At 42.0% G+C, this 13,849-nt stretch overlaps 1 protein-coding gene across 2 annotated transcripts in view; it reads right to left on the bottom strand.

Moving 5' to 3' along the window:
- fhod1 (formin homology 2 domain containing 1) overlaps positions 1-13,849 on the bottom strand; it is a 343,619-nt gene that overhangs the window by 252,849 nt on the left and 76,921 nt on the right. The window lies entirely within an intron of this gene.

The following is a 13,849-nucleotide window of genomic DNA, read 5'->3' as shown; positions in this document are numbered from 1 at the left end:
TTGTGAATCTTTGAAATTCTCTACCCCAGGGGGTTGTGGATGCCCTATCGTTGAATATATTTAACACTGATTTTGGTCTCTTAAAGAATCAAGAAATATAGGGCGCAGGTTGGAAAGTGCAAATGAAACCAAAGATCAGCCATGAACGTAATGAATGGCAGAGCAGGCTTGATGAACTGGATGGTCTACTCCAGCTCCTGTTTCTTAAATTCTAATGGACTTAACATTTTGCCATTTAGGCAGCTGGCTGGCTGCCAGGTTGCAAAGATTGGCTATCCTGGCGGAGTCTCATCAGCCCTCGAGTAAATCCCTGAGGGAGGATCCTGGTGACAGAGTCCCAAATTTTCTTTGTAGGGAAGTTCTCTCCCTTTTTCTTTCACTCAACTTTTGGGAGACTCCACTTCTGCTCCAGTAGGTTTTACCAGTCAGAATGTCCATTGCAGGCCCTTTGATTGCAGGCAGTGTAAATTGCCTCAGGGTCCCAGCTGAACGATAGGACCCCAATTGTCATATGTTAATGAGGCATCTGCCTGAGTCAGAGAAAGACCTCAACCACCCACTCGTCAATCATTCAATCAGCAATAAGTATTGCACAGTCTGAATTACTGTCCCACTCAGTTTCTGCTGGGCAGAGGGAGCCAAATATCTCTCTAATAGACCAACTGCCCTTTTCTTTGCTGTAAATACCAACTCAGTAGCTTTATCAATATACCCAACAACAGGAAGGAATGATGATGAGCTGCACTTACTGAAACCTAAAGACCAAATTATTTTCAAGAGAAAGGAATAACTAAGATAGAAATTAGGAAATGTGGTAGCACTTTACTGAAGTACATTACAGCTATGTGACAAAAAGAAAGCCAATAGCATCACGTGGCAATGTTTCACAAAATTCATTCGGTTGTGCAAATGTAAAATGCATTTGTCATTGTTCATTTGTTCGCCATGCTGATGTTATATTATGGTGAAGTCAAAACAGAGCTCAAATAATGGAAAACACAAGTTCCACAAATTAGAATTAATGAAATAATACCAATTTGTTTTTCTTAATTGTATACTTTAACCTCATCACTTGGAGTTTCTTGCTTGGGATTGTTAACCTCATTTAAATTTAGCTAAGCAAAGCAGAACTTCACAGACCGCAGCCAGCATATACTGGTGGAAAATTGAGTCTTTGGCTTTAGAATTGGAAACAATTTGCTAGTGTATAAACACTTCAATGTAGCTTTAATCTGTAATTCACTGTTGTGTACTTGAAGACATTCTGAACTATTAAAACATTTTAAAGCTGGAAACACACGTAAATAAAACTAGCACAAACACATATGGATGGAATATGACTAATTCTTGTTAATAATAAATTATGCTAAAACCTCAACATTATTTACAGCCATTATTTTTTGCCAACTAAGGTACATCTGTAACAACAGAACTGTATTCAACCACAATCTGTAACCTCACTATACCATTACCATCAAGTCAGGGAACCAACCCTAGTTCAATGAGGAGTGCAGGAGGCGAAGCCAGGAGCAGCACCAGGCATACCTGAAAATGAAGTGCTAACCTAGTGAAGCTACGAATCAAGGCTACGTGCATGCTAAACAGTGGAAGCAGTATGTTATAGATGGAGTTAAGTGACCTTACAAACAATGGATCAGATTAAAGCTCTGTAGTCCTACCAGATGAATTGTGGTGGACAATTAGACAACTACAAGGAGGAAGAGGTTCTGCAAACATCCACATCCTCAATGATGGAGCTCAGCATGTCAGTGCAAAAGACAAGGCTGATGCACTTACAACCATCTTCAGCCAGAAGTGCTGAGTGGATGATCCAACTTAGCCTCCTCCTGAGGTCCCCAGCATTACAGATGCCAGTCTTCAGCCAATTCGATTCACTCCACATGATATCAAGAAATGACTGAACATATTGGATACAGCCCCAGGTATTGCTGCAGGAGTTCCTCAGGGTAACGTCCTAGGCCCAACCATCTTCAGCTGCTTCATCAATGACCTTCCTTCCAGCATTTACAACTTCTCAGTTACTGAAGCAGTCGAAGCCAGCATGCAGCAAGATGTAGACAACACTCAGGCTTGGCTGAGAAATGACAAGTTACATTCATGCCACACAAGTGCCAGACAATGATCAGCTCGAACAAGAGAGAATCTAACCAGCTCCCCTTGACATTCAGTGGCAATACCACTGAAGCCCCTACTATCAACATTCTGGAGGTAACCATTGACCAGAAACTGAAATAGGCCAGCCATATAAATACTACTAGAGTGTCTCACCTTGGGATTGAGTCTGTGCAGGATTTTGGACCTTGTTGGTTTTCAGAAAAAAAGTCAGAACCTTAATTCAATAAATAGGGGAAATCAAGAGAATAAGTTCCTTTCAAATACATATTGGAGTGTTTTTATACATCTGAGTTTCTAGACTTTCTAGAACATCTTCCTGTCATCGAGCTTCACCTATCTTTTCTACTGATGCTAACAAAGCTGACATAGTGGTTTTATTTTCAGGTAGACTTTTCTTACTTTTAGTGCAGGTTGATGAATTCTCACTCTTCTGCTTGATTTTAACTCATGTAGTGTTCTCTTCAATGACATTGCTGCATTTATTCTTATTAAAGATATGCTCCCAAATAGAATACATACCTAAATATTCTACCTCATTGAATTCTGCAAGAGCCTTTTGTTCTTCCTAGACCGAGTTATCAGTTTTATTAGCTGTTAGGATCAGGTTGAACGCTTCTATGAGGGTCGGGCAGATTGGGACAAGCTGGGTCAGGTGGGGTCAAAGGTCACTCCAACCATTCAGAGCACAAGAAGTGATAGATGTACAAAGCAAATAACTACTTGGCGCAGCAGCCCTCCAAACTAGTCAGTAAGTGTTTTCAGTCATTTAATAGGACTTAAAATTCTTGCATGGCCTGCTTTAAAAAAATGCGTGGTTTTCGGATAGCCAGATTTGAGGTACCGTACTGTACTGTGGCTACAAGAGCAGTCAGAGGCTGGGAATTCTGCAGCAAGTAACTCACCTCCTGACTGTCCACCATCTACAAGGCACAAGTCAGGAGTGTGACGGAATACTCTCCACTTGCCTGGACAAGTGCAGCTCCAAAAACACTTAAGAAGCTCGACACCGTACAGGACAAAGCAACCCCGTTGATTGACACCGCATCCACCACCTTAAACATTCACTCCTTCCACTACCAGCACACAAGTGGCAGTAGTGTGCACCATCGACAAGATGCACTGCAGCAACTCACCAAGCCTCCTTCGACAGCACATTCAAAACCCACAAACTCTACCACCTAGAAGTACAAGGACAGCAAGCACATGGGAATACCACTGGCGGCAAGGTCCCCTCCAGGTCACACACCATCCTGACTTAGAACTATATCACCATTCCTCCACTGTCGCTGGGTCAAACTTAAGGAACTCCCTTCCTAAAAGAACTGTGGGTGTACCTACACCACTTGGACTGCAACGGTTCAAGAAAGCGGCTCCCCACCACCTTCCTAAGGGCAATTAGGGTTGGACAATAAATGCTGGTCTTGCCAGCGACATTCACATCTCCTGAACGAATAAAAAAAACTTTAATTACACTTAATATTAAGTCCATGATGTTCTATATCTTCTTCTGAATAAGACAACAGTAATCGGCGATAAAGCATTTTTTCTGCACTCAGTGACTGTACTATAGTTTCTGTAGACTATGTATTGACAATCAGATTCAAAGCAAGACCTTCTTGAGTTGTCAAGGCAATATAACTCACGTGAAGCAACTGCCAACCGATAAAGGTTGGGATACAACAGGCAATAGATTTTATGGATAATATTAAGGATCTAGCTCTCCATTTCCAGGGGGCTGAGAACTCTGTGTTAATCAGGACGGTCTCAAGTTTTGCTCTGTCATTACAGAATACTTGGCGCACTGCAGGGCACAGGTACATATTACAAGTGCTAAACTAATAAGGTGACAACTTAGCTGTTGAAAAATGACAGTAGCTTTACTTTGGGTACATCATGATTTTATTTAAGCCTAGTTGCTACACCTGCCATGTTGATTTAGGTCTGTTATTTTCAAAAGCAAGCAACACTCTTCAGAGAATACACATCCCATCCATCTTTACAGGAGTGAGCTTCATTATGCCTGTCTGAAAAAAAATCAGGGGAATTTAAATCCATGTTCAACTCTCTGTAAATAAATGATAACTTGTGAAATCTTTGATGGATCTGAATCAATCGTGTAAGTGCATAACTAAGATTAAAATGGAAAATGCTGGAAACACCCAGCAAGTGAGGCTGCATTTATGGAAGGAGAAGAAGGGCTAGGTTCATATTTCAGGTCCATGTCTCTTATACATAAGCAGCTTATATGAAAGAAAAGAGCAAGGGTAAAGGGATCAAGGGGGAAAGAAAGGGGAAAAAATGACTAGCTATGCAAGAAAAACAAAATAATGATCTGAAAAGTAAATAGGAGGAGAAAGGAAGATGATTATATAAAATACATCACAATAGCATTGATCAAATGGAGGCACAATGTCAGAAATTAGAGAAAGAAAGAGATGTTTGAGACCCAGAGGAAGTGACTGATTACAGCAGAATAGCAGAAGGAGGCAAGCATGGAATACCTGGTTCCAGTGATCTGAGGTGGAAGGGAAAGGCAGGTGGAAACCCAAACCCAACCATTAGCCGAGAGTAGATCCCCATCCCAGCCCACAGCCTTCCCCATCCCAGGAAGTGCTGGTACACCCATTCTTATAGGACCAGGACTTTCTGTTATAGAGACAAAGGGTCAAGTGCCTAGTGGAAAGATGAGGTGTTTTACTTCAAGCTTGTGTTGAGCACATTTTAAACAGAACATGTTTTTGGTGCTTTTATACTGCACATGGCCTGCATTTGCGACTCTGGGAGGACTTGCGCAACTGGCTACATGCCAATCACAAAACTACCAGGACCACCTATGATCAGCTACTGAGATGGACTCATTTTTACCAGATCCCAGGCTGTTGACATTAGCAAATGCAGATAGCTTTATTCCCATTTTTGTCAAGACATGCTGATGGGTGGTCTGTAGGAAAAATGAAAGATTAATTTAAAAGGATGTTCAAATCACAGTTTCCTTTAAAGTGATTAATTTCAGTATTTAACTCACAAATACAAGACCTCATTGAGCGTTCAGCAGATTGCAACTACAGTTTTTGAGCAAACATCTCTGACATTCAAGTCTAATTTGGGCATAAGTATAACACTGCCATTTGTATTCCAAGTCTGCTTAACTCTGACCCATAAAGAATGCAAGAATCTGCAACACAACAAAGCCTTCCAGCCAATAAAGACAATCCACCTGTACCAGTGACCTCTTCATAATCACAATCAAAACATTTAGACACTTAGCAAGGTCATTCCACCTATAGTGCACTGCAGAAAGGAGATACCCTGTAGTTCCAATTCATCCAATCCATGATAGTTGTGAGAGGTAGAAATGTTTTAATCCAAAACTTCATCAGACAATTTGGCTGTGATTGGAAAATTGAGCCAATAATTTCACTGATAATCACGGATCCAAGGAGGTGCAGGGGTGGGGAAAGCTGTCACAATTAGTTTCAAATGGTAAACCACAAATCATTTCAAATGACATTTGCTATTCATAGCCTCATCATTAAAATACAGTTTAATTGAAGCACTCTGCTGCCAATGTTATGAAGGGTCTGGCCACATTGCCATGGAACGCTCCATTGAGTTGGACCGTGCCATACCACCTGTCCCTCATGGAAAAGTTTGTGCCGACAAACATCTTTGATCACAAGTCCATCAGGCAGTGGTCCACACAAAATGTCCCCGAGGCTCTGCGGGAACAGGAGATGGAGGTTCCTGTTGGATGGTCCTCTGAGGATGCTGTCAAAGTCATTTGGCAGAATGCCTCATTGCCAGAATTTTCGAACAAGTGCCAGGACGTAACTTGACCGGTGGTGTGAAGGGCCTCCCTGTCAGAACCTTTCTGCATGCTTGGAAACTCACCACCACTGCACATTGCCCTCGATGTGGCTTGTTGAGGTAGAGACCGTTGTCTACCTCCTTCTGGAATGTACCTTTGCAAAGCAAATCTGGAGAAAGACGCTGTGATTTTTGTTGAGGTTCATCTTGAGTAGCTCTGTGATGCAAGACTCTGTCAGGTTGTTCCTAGGGACGCACACTGCGATAAACATCAACTGCGGCTGAAGGGCTATCAATTCAATGAAAGATGCTCTTTGGCCTGCCCAAAGCTTGCTTGTCTTCCAGTTCAAACAGTTGTCCATGATTGAGTGTTGCAGGTTGGCACATTCCAAGGTCCAGGGCTACGTGATGAGGAATGCACTAAAGCTTGCGGCAGCTGTCGCAAAGGTGCAATGGAGAAAGGCCATTGTCTAAGGCCCTTCAGCCATAGTACACTGAGGGGCGGAAATCGGTGAAAAACCCCTCAGCTAAAGGTTTGACACATAATGAACATTGTAAATATTGACTGTCATTTTAAATGTAACACACAGAAATAGAGTTGTTTTGCACTTTATGTAATGTCAATGTTAAACGGTCAAGTAATGTACTTCTATAAATTTGATGAATAAAGTAGATTTTCGGAGGAAAAAATCTCTACACCTCAAAAGGTATTTCATTGGCTGTGAAGGACTTCTGGGACAAGCAATGGTCATGAAAGGCGATATTTAAACACAAATTCTTTCTTTCACTGTATCAGAATAATTAGTAAAACTGGGCTAGCATATTCTTAAGTGTTTCTTACATCATGCCATTTACTGTTCAAACCAAATTAGCACCACATTGATTGATACCATTAACATTATTAGAATTATTAAGGGTGGAATTTAATCCAGGTGACGGGGAAGGAGCCAGTCAGGCACTTAAGTGGCCAGCTCCTCAATGTCATCAGCACATCCACAGAAGCGATGGCAGCTGCCGGCAATGCAACCACCAGAGGCCCAGGATCAGCGAGACACCCAGGCCATAATTGAGTGAGGGCGGGATGAGGGTTGCGGGAAGGGGGTTGCTGGTCAGTGGGAGAGTAGGGGTGGTCATAAGGAAGTGCTGGCTTTCAGCAGGCCACCCCATTCCCGATACCTGGTCCTTTAATCAGGCATGGCGTGTCTGACAGCGAGGGATCCCCCCATGGAGCTCATAAGCAAACATGGCAAGGTTTGCTTTTGGGCTTCCCAGGTGGTAGCTGTGCCCGCCCACCCCTGGGTGAATACCAGCAGCGGTAGGATGAGACCCCCTTAAGTGGACATTAATCGCCATTTATGGGCTTCAACTGCCGTCAGGGTGGGCTGGCCATCCATGAGCTTTCCCCACCAGGTTTAATTGGGCCAGAGGCGGAGGGGTCCCCACCAAGCACCCCACCTCCAAACTCACTTTAGGAGATGGCACTAAATTCCCAAATACAAACAAAGCATCACAGCTTTTGCTTATATATATATATTTTTTTTTTGAACCAACAATCCATACAGATGGAGTATGCTGGAGTAAAACATGCTGAAATCTTTTTAACCCTGTCAAATTCTAGTATATCATCAGGAAAACATACTAGAACAGAAATTCCCTCTCCATGGCAACGCCACTACCAATCAGAGTCCACTTGCGAACCAATCAGCACTCTCTTCTCATGCAGTATAAATTGTTGTTCCCTTTACATTTGGTATTCTTGCAAATTGCCCCGACGAGTGCAAGATGAAAAGCTTCGACAGCATGTGTCTATTTTTTAGCAATACTCAACAAAAGAAATTGTTGGAAATAAAGGAGAACGCTGTTTGGGATGTGACATCAGTGCTAGCATCCAAGATGTTTCTCCCTCTCTCCTGTACATTTTTGGCATTTTCTGTTTTGAATTTCCATCCTTCCTGTGTGCATTTTTAAGAGTATTTTCCTTTGTTGTAAAGCATGTTCTCGCAAATCTGCCATTATATCGAAAACTGAAAATAATTTGCTTGGATATTAAAAATGACCAAAACACAATGTCTACCAGTAATTGTTCATATTTCAGTCAGAAAAATATGGAGTTAATCTTGCACCTTTTTAAAAATATAAACATTACAGTGATTATTTTGGGCAGTCTAGGCTGGTTGCCAGTCAACTGATCAAAACACCTTTGAATTGCTTTGCTTTAGTAATACCATCCATGCTGAAAGAATTAAAAGAAACAGACTCTTCAATATAGCTTAGCTTTGCTCAAAGTATGTTTGCAATTGAAGATGATACAAGAAGTCTTAGAAATAAGCTTGTGTTTATCTTAGGAGGACATTCTACCTCATTAGCTAATTTAACTCTAATTAGGTCCTGAAAAAATGTCTACCTCCTAATTTCACAGGGACATGTGCTATTTCTATCACTGGATACTTCCTTCCTCTCAGAGTACAAGCAAGCAGGACTGGTAATCTTCATTGCCTTTTTGTTATAAGCTTCCTGTAATGCATACCACAGGCTTCCTCTACACATCACATCACAATACTATAATAACTGCAATCCAGCTACAGTCATGGTGATAATTGTTTCGACACTGCATAACATGGGCTCATCTCAAGTTTGGAAATTTACTGCACAGTATAGATCCTGGGAGTCAGACTAGCATGAAGCAAACTGTAGTGCTATTAAAACTACAGAGTGGCGGCATATCAGGTCGCACTTTCCATTTGGTAGCCAGTCATCAGCTCCTGCAGCATTAGAAGCAGGAAAGGCTGCTTCAGGAAAATTCATGAAGATTACTCTCTTGGTGATACATGAAAAACTATTACAGTGACTTAAAAACAAACTTTTGGCCATTCAATGTATTTGTGCTTCAAACTATAGCATCTATATACAATGGTGCTCCAATCTGCCAAACATCAAATGATAGAGTGTGGGACAAGCCCCATTCTCCCCATAAAGAAATTTCACAATTTCAGTGAAGGAGATGGGATGATTTTAACATTACATGTTGATCATGATCGCATTACTTTCCACAAGGTCCATATCCAACAAAAAATGTTAATCAGAGAGAAGCAAACTATCTCAGGCTTTTGAGAGTAATTTAGATAAAACACATACTTCCCTGTTATCATGTCTAATTGAGACATGGTTTGTGCACAGCAGAATGCAATTTAGTTCAATCAGAGCTGGTTGATTTTACAAATTATTTTGGTGTAACAGATGAAATGAAAAAGCCATCTAGTAAAACTTGCATTCATTTCTGTGGTTTAAACCATTTAAAATTTCTTCCAAAGGCAAGTTCTCGTGATCTTGTTTGCACAGAGTACCGGAAAACAGAAGTACTAGAAAACAGAAGTTCTAATCTTCATCGATTTTAAAAACACATTCTACGTGAAGAAGTAATCGCAAAAATGTCACCGTGACAAAATGACTGGTGGTCTTTTAACTTCATTTTAGTTCTTTCTTCAATTCCAACAACCTGGACTTCACACTCTCCACGGTAGTTGACAAGAGTTGTTGAAGCAGATCAGTACGTTGGACTTGGGCTTACCATAGCCATAGCAACTTGGCAAAATCCATAAACTTGGATAAAATGAAAATTAACTGTCCTTTCCTAACAAGTACATGTGCCAAAATTACATAGTAAATGAAAGAATCTGAAACGACAATGGAGAACCGTGAGTGGCACAAAATGTAGCAAGGTTTTGAGCATTGTGGGGGCGTAGGAGTAGACCCGTGGCTCCCCACACATTGAATTCACATCTCAGGTCACGCGATAATTGTGAACTCCTCCCCCCTCCCAAAATCACAGCTCGTCGTAGCAACCAATCACTGGGTCACAATGTCAGAGGCTTTATAGGCATATGAGAAAAGGGAACAAATATTTTTTGTTATGAAAAGAGCAGCAAGGGAAATACTTTCATCGTATTCATTTTAAGGATATAAAAAAAACTAGCGTGAAGTGTAGTGCCTGCATATTCATTTGGAAATGTCTTCGACCATATGCAACTATCTTATCAAAATGCTACTGTATTCTTCAGCATAAAAATAATGCTCCTCAAGTTACACTGCATGATTAGAGCTCAAGTGAAGTGATATATATTTATAGCAAAGGCAAAATACTACAGAAGTTTAAAATCTGAAATAGTAACAGAAAATACTGGGAAATCTCATCAGGGCAGGCAACATCTGCAGAGAGAGAAACAAAGTTCATGGGCGGAATTTAATGTCCCCTTGGCAGAGGCAGGAAGAGCTGTATGATCAGGTGGGAGGGTGCGGTGTGGAGGTCCCACCGCCTTCCCGCCTCCCTCCGATTAAGTCTGAATCGGGAAGGCTTGTAGACGGCCTTCCCACCCAGAGATAAATTGAGGCCATCCTGCCACTAGTATTCAACCAGGTAAGGGACTCACCATCCAAGGAGGCTGCCCCTGTTGACTTTGCTTGCAGCCCTCTGTTAGGGGCGAGGGGGGCCTCATTCTCAGGTACTCTGGAACCGAACAAGGGGCCCAACATTGGGAAGGTTGGGGCCTGCAGGAAACCAGCCCCCTGTCCTTGCTGTCGACACCCTCCCCTCCACCCAGCCAGCGAAGCCCTCCCTTGCCCCACTTACCTGTCTCCGAAGGATCCAAAGCTGATCCTCTGGGGAGGCTCCAGTGCAATGCCAGCAGTGCCCACCTTTCCTGGTGATGCTGCAGGTACTGCAAAGCTACTGGCCTCTGACTAGCCAGCAGCTCACGGGGGCAGAATATGCATCCCAGACACAGCATTGCAGCAATTAATTGACCATAGGGGAGCCAGGCTCAATTAGGAACTTAATTCCCTCGATGCTCCCGGAAATCAGGTTAGCGGGGAGCCCCTCCGCCACCACCAGCCACATTAAATTCCACCCAGGGTTTCAGGTTTGATGACCTTTCCTCACAACAGTTCTGATGAAATGCTTTGCAGAACACCTGCGGTCTGTCCGCAAGAAAGACCCAAACCTCCCTGTCGCTTGCCATTTTAACACTCCACCCTGTTCTCTTGCCCACATGTCTGTCCTTGGCTTGCTGCATTGTTCCAGTGAAGCCCAATGCAAACTGGAGGAACAGCACCTCATCTTCCGACTAGGCACTTTACAGCCTTCCGGGCTGAATATTGAATTCAACAACTTTAGATATTAAACTCCTCCTCCCCCCATCCCCACTCCGTTTCTTCTCCCTCCCTTTTTTTTTTCAATAATTTATATAGATTCTTCTTTTCCCACCTATTTCCATTATTTTTAAATCTACAACTAATACTTTGTTAGTCTTTCCACCCCATCCCCACTAGAGCTGTACCTTGAGTATCCTGCCATCCATTCTTAATTAGCACTTTTCTTAGATAATATCACCACCTTCAACACCTCTTTGATCCTTTTGTCTGTGACATCTTTTGATTATCTGCTCTTATCACTGCTTGCTTATCCCTACAACCACCCCACCCTCAACTTCTCTCCCCCCCGCACCCACCTTAGACCAGCTTATAGTTCACCTCTCTCCTAACTATACTTCAGTTCTGCCGAAGGGTCATGAGGACTCGAAACGTCAACTGTTTTCTTCTCCACCGATGCTGCCAGACCTGCTGAGTTTTTCCAGGTAATTCTGTTTTTGTTCTGATGAAATGGTCAACAAACCATTAATCCCCATTGATCATGTGTCAGTGAACAATAGACAGTCAACGTGGGTGGGGGCGGGTGCAGTGGGGAGGACAAATTTCCCACTTACTATGTGTGGACCCATAGTCCAGTTAATTCCAACAGTCTGCATATTTTCTGTCAAATGGGAACATGCCCTGTCTGTGCAACATGAAGTGCCCATAAAATTCAGCACTCTCAGCTTCTGGTGTTTTGTGAATGGAGCGGGTATTGTATTGAGAAACAGCATCATATTGGGGTGAGATATTTGATGTGCCCACAAGGTGAATACCAGGTTTCAAATCCACAGGCACAAATAAATGAAGAGCCATTTCTAATAATCCGCAGCTTAATAATTTCCTTAGGCCACGATGGGTTTACAGCAAATGCATTTATATTGCTGTTCTTAATTACAAACAGATTTCAGCAGCAAGTTTCTTTACACATTTTGCACTGGTCTTTTTTCCAAGTACAATGTCTTGGAACTACTCACATTTGGCAAACCTGTTTCAACTAACTAACTAAACACAGTATATGTTATAAAGGGAATCATTAAGGGTGATGTGCTGTTAAAACTGCAACTGATTCTTTCCATCAAATGACAACTGAAACAGTAACAGTAAAGTTACATCCCACAGGGGCATTCTTGGAATTTTGGAAAGGCCTCCCACCCATTCCATTGAATATGTGCACATTCTTGGGTGAAGTATTGGGAATACCGGACTTCCAGGTCCCTACTTGTCTCTCCGGGCCCAGTTCTCTATATCCCGCCTGTCTCTCACCTAATTCTTGGCACACCGCTTTACTCCTACAACTGTTTCACCTGGTGATCTATCTGCCCCTCCCTGCCCAGTACCCACTTCTTTACTTCCTTTTCTTTGACTGCTTTTATTTGAATGATGTGAATCCCCAAATCCATAGTTGTTGAAACTTCATATGCAACAACAGAGCCAGGCTTATTGTTCGAACCTGTCACAGCAAGTTAATTCAGCTGATTACAGTTACTAGCTTATCAGGTAGAACACCGTCCTAGGAAATTTGAATTGTAGCTTGCTTGCAAAAGACAGTCAGACTGACAGACCGACAGATGGATGGTCAGGCCACCAGCCAGCAAGGAGCTTGCTAAGCAAAGGGAGCCCCTCTGGCAGGATCCCAAAGTAAAGAGATGGAAGCAACTCATGCTGAGGCCATCAGTGAGACTGTAGAATGAAATCAATCTCACTCTGTCATTGTCAGGGAGATATAATATTTTTCATTATGTTATTGGAATTTATTGTAGAGTAATAGTGGGGTCGGGGTGTGTGTGTCTTAATTGAATTAAAGGCAGCTGGTCTGAAGGCTTTGATGTATCAGAAGATAAGCTAGGTTTGAAATGTTAAATAGGTAAACATGGGGGAAGTTTTAGAATGTGAGCTGTAAAGGGAACATTTGCATTTTTAAATAAGCCAGACTAACTTGAATTCAAAAGAGGGGGTGAAATGTTTCACCTAGCCAGAAATTAAGAAACAGTGCGTTTATTTTTCCCAAAGATTGCTGGTAAAATTGGTACTATGAAAGATTTTTATTATTAGAGAGGTAAAGTCCAAAGACATAGTGAAACAACGGAAATTTGCATTCAAAGGGGGCATTATTTATAAAGGAGAGAAGGCAGTATGCAAGGGAAGGCATTTTAAGATCTAACACAACTGTGAAAAGCCTCCAGCATCTAAGCCTCAAGCTGCTGTCTACAAGGAACCAAAGCTGAGAAAAATTCACTTTGAATTCAACTGTCCAGTGTTTGTGCTTTGCCTGGGTCTGTTTAAACCTCTGTGTTTTACTGTTGCCTTAACGCAGGTGTAACTGGGAGTCCGATTAATTAGGGGAGCTAGGAGTTAACATAGTAGTAATTTGTATGTGCTTAAAGTAACTTTTTAAAAATGTAATAAAGGTTTAATTTAGTTCTGTAAGAAGCCTATAAGACTCGGTGGTCTTACTACTACTGAATTCAAGGCACGCATCTTGAAATAAATACAAATTGCAAAACAGTTGTGGCAGTTGTTTCAAGTTTGCCTTTGGGATTTGAGCAGCTCAGCATTTACCATTGGCTGTGCTATAACAGTCATGCAACTTCTAAAAAGTCATCATAACCTACTGATTCACAGCAATGATGACAGTTATCATACAAGTTGAATTACAAGACATGATTTTCCTGAACAGATACCGTATCGGGAGATAGATAAAAAAGGCTGTTTGATCGAC

Source organism: Cetorhinus maximus, chromosome 6 (genome assembly GCF_964194155.1).
Source record: "Cetorhinus maximus chromosome 6, sCetMax3.hap1.1, whole genome shotgun sequence".
NCBI classification, from domain to species: domain Eukaryota; kingdom Metazoa; phylum Chordata; class Chondrichthyes; order Lamniformes; family Cetorhinidae; genus Cetorhinus; species Cetorhinus maximus.
Note: the sequence above shows the minus strand (reverse complement) of the source record. Positions and strands in the feature narration are given on the sequence as shown.